Genomic DNA, 3,480 nt, shown 5'->3' on the forward strand with positions numbered 1-3,480 from the left:
TTTATTTAGTATGTAGTACTCAGCTTTGCTGATTACGTGTTTTTGTTTGTGCATCTTGATCATGGCTATGCCTTATTGATCATGTGATGACCCATTTCGGTGATAGTCTATAAGGATCAATAAGCATTGTCCATTTATAGGTTTGAAGATGATGCATAATTGGGTTCGGGAATGGAGAGTTTGTGTAGTTATTTATAATTTTCTAAGTTGACCTTGGATTGTATTTATTTAAGTTGACCTTGGGTTGTTTTAAGTTGACTTTGGATTTTATTGGTTGGTTTTAGAGTTGAGTTATAATTGACTATTTATTCTATAAAGTTATTATTATGTTTTCCGCTGTAAAATTCCGAGTAAGTCGATACATTTTCTCACAGGCAATAATTCCTTGATAATTATCTATATTTTATATTAAAAGGGTACTTTAAAAAAGAGAGAATTATCAAGGTGTTACATGTAGCGAGAACTACAGAAATCAAGATAGTGAAAATTAAACCCACATTTAACCTCCTACTCGGACGCCCCTGATTCCACCACTTAGAAGGTGTAGCATCAACTCTGCATCAAATGGTAAGGTTAAAGTTCTTGTCCCACATCATAAAATGTAGACATTAACATCACACGAGAACATCTTTGCGCTTGGGGCAATGACGCAGCTAGTGAGGTAATAACCGAGGCGCGTCAATTGCTGGTTGAAAACTATTTCCAAACCCCCTCTTCGGCCTTGGCTTGACCTTGGCCGTCGAGAATTTCTGGAAGGGCTCCCTCTCTTGAGGGTAAAGCCTTACAATTCAAATACAAAAATTCTTCTCCATATTCAGTATGCCAAATCAAACCTGCTTGTTCCAGAATTTGCTTTCTATACTAAGGATAACCTCACCATGATAAACCTGCTGCTTGAATCTTGGCCTTCCTTAACTAACTCAAATCATCAGTATAATCAGTATAAGAATAAAAATGGTACTCCATAGCATTTTGTGTTTGTGTGTATTCATTTCTGTATAATTGAACTTCTAATTAGTATCTTTAAAGATGTTCATCCAATATATTTCCTACAACTTGGAGACTGTCTGCTGTTAATTTGTTATATTGGTTAAACCAAAAGCTCAAAATCAGAACGTCTGACTTTAATTTCCTTAACCTGTAGCATTAGTAATTCAATCTTAAGAGGACAGGTTACACATGCATGACGTACGTCTATGAATGCTTTATTGCATGATGTACATCTATGCATGTTTAAATCTTTACATTCAGTTTTCTTGACCTAGTCGACGAGCCTTAAATTCTTAAAGTTAATCGAATACCATTACTGAAAATTATATAGGCGATGTAGATCACACCGTTTAAAATTAGATCAATTAGAAATCAAAAGATTTGACATTTTTTCCATTAAGGTTATTCGAGTACACAACTGATCATTTGTTGTTATCTATTACTATATACTAAAAGAAACACCAGAAATAACACGTGTCAATTCCTGGTGTGAGTTTTTTCTGCCAAAAACCATTTCCCCAAAAAAGTGTATCTATTTTTTTTTATTCTTTACCTTTTTTTATAAATTATTTATGTATGGAAACAAAATTTAGTTTATAAATTATGATAATAATAGATACAACGTAATAATAATGATTCCAAATTGGTAATATTTTAGTCAAATCGCTATATTAAAAATGAAAAATAAATCACTCAATAGTTTGGTCAAATTACCATATTAACATTTTAAATATGCACATTAGATGAATAAATTTAAACGAGTATGTTAAAAATGTTATAACTATTCAGTAGTTTGGGAGATACCGTTAAATATTTTGTGAAAAAAATGATCAAAATCCGTGCGTGCACGTGATCTATTTTAGTTTCAGAGCTAAAATATTGTACAAAGTTTTAGGCTTCAGAAAAATAAGCAGATTGCTCCCACATAGGAAAAGAAGAAGATACAAGCTAGAATAGCGGTATAAATAAGTGGCCATCATTTTCGTTAAACTCACGCAGCCACGCAGTGAGCACAAAGCGAACTATTCTTTCGCCTTTTACTAAAGAATACCGTGTGCTCGCTGTATTTAGTGGCATACGTTTATTTTTGGAGGGAGTTCCATTAGGAGCTTCCATTAATACAGTATCACTTTTCAAGTACCGTGGAATGAATTAACACATACCATAGGAAATATTAGGTGGGAAAACATGTTTTATAAGTCATGTTGTAATAGCTACCATAGGAATTCTTATGAAATTTTAGGTGGGAATGAACTAACAGCTACCATATAAACTCTTATGTGAATTATGCGGAGTTCCGAATGCATTTCTAATTTGATCGAACTTTGATAAATTTTTTGTACAAGTATTCACTACAAGAATCAGAAGCAAGGAGGGCGATTTTATCATCAAAAGAAAGGCGATAATAAAATCGTCCTAGTAGAACGGATCAAATAGGGCGGTATTGTATTGTCCTTGTTGATATGAGCAAACAGGGCGAAATTATCTAACTGCCTTTTTTGATATTGGGTATTCATAAAGAGGGCGAAATTATTTAATTGCCCTTTAATATAACTAACAAAGAGGGCGAAATGTTTTAATTGCCTTTAATACCTCTAACAAAGAGGACGAAATGTTTTGGTTGCCCTTCAAAAATTAACCAGAGTAATTATAATATTAACAAAAGAGGGTGAAAGATTCTTCGTCTTCTCCTCCCCAGTTTCTTCTAATCCTTCATTTTCCTTTTTAACCGACTTGATCCAGATAAACTTGAATTTCCATTATCTTCTTCCAGATTCAAAAAGAAAAAAATAGTTTTTCTCTGCAAATTTTCTGGAACCCTAGAAATCGATTTGTTCAAAAAATCTCAAAAAAGGTACGAATCTCGTATTCTTTCCTTAAAATTAGTTATGTTGAAGGCAATTATTCTACAATTGGTTGATGTTTAGCGTTTTTTGGTTCGAATTTCGTGATTAGTACTATGATTCGTAAAATATGTTGCGATTTTTCCTTATGAATTTGCGAATTTGTTTCAATATGCAATATTAGGTTAACTGTTATCGTAATTCGATTTAGTTTGAATTGGTTGTTGATTTGATCGAATTGCTTGAAGATTAGTGTGAATTGCTTGAAGATTACTCCGAATTGCTTGCATATTTGATATTGTTGCTTGACGATTAGTTCAAATCGCTTACAGATTTGATCGGTTTCGGCAATAAGATTTCAGACGATTTGATAAGCTCTCCCTCCAATCTAAAAGATTTGCTAGAATCAGTAACTTTTTTCTCTCACTCTTATCCCCAGATTTTGCAATTACTTTTGTTTGAATCAATTAGATAGAAATTTTATTTTGTTCAAGTTCCATGTTAGAGCAATTTTGTTGTAATTGATTGGTTTTCCTCGGCTCTGATTGTTTTTATATGACTCAGGGTTGTTCAAACACCTGGATGTTGGCTTCTTAGACTTTGGGGATTTTCTTGGTAATAGATTTTCTTAGGATTTGATGCTTAA

The 3,480-nt window shown here is 32.9% G+C and overlaps 2 non-coding genes across 2 annotated transcripts; both read left to right on the forward strand.

The window, feature by feature from the left end:
• Positions 1-626: 626 nt before the first annotated feature.
• On the forward strand, positions 627-781 carry LOC130466378 (U4 spliceosomal RNA). Its single transcript, XR_008926611.1, has one exon. It is a non-coding gene; the product is annotated as a U4 spliceosomal RNA (small nuclear RNA).
• A 1,206-nt stretch (positions 782-1,987) lies between these two features.
• Positions 1,988-2,102, forward strand: LOC130466387 (U5 spliceosomal RNA). Its single transcript, XR_008926620.1, has one exon. It is a non-coding gene; the product is annotated as a U5 spliceosomal RNA (small nuclear RNA).
• The last annotated feature ends 1,378 nt before the right edge of the window (positions 2,103-3,480 follow it).

This window comes from Spinacia oleracea, chromosome 1 (genome assembly GCF_020520425.1).
Source record: "Spinacia oleracea cultivar Varoflay chromosome 1, BTI_SOV_V1, whole genome shotgun sequence".
Lineage (NCBI taxonomy): Eukaryota > Viridiplantae > Streptophyta > Magnoliopsida > Caryophyllales > Amaranthaceae > Spinacia > Spinacia oleracea.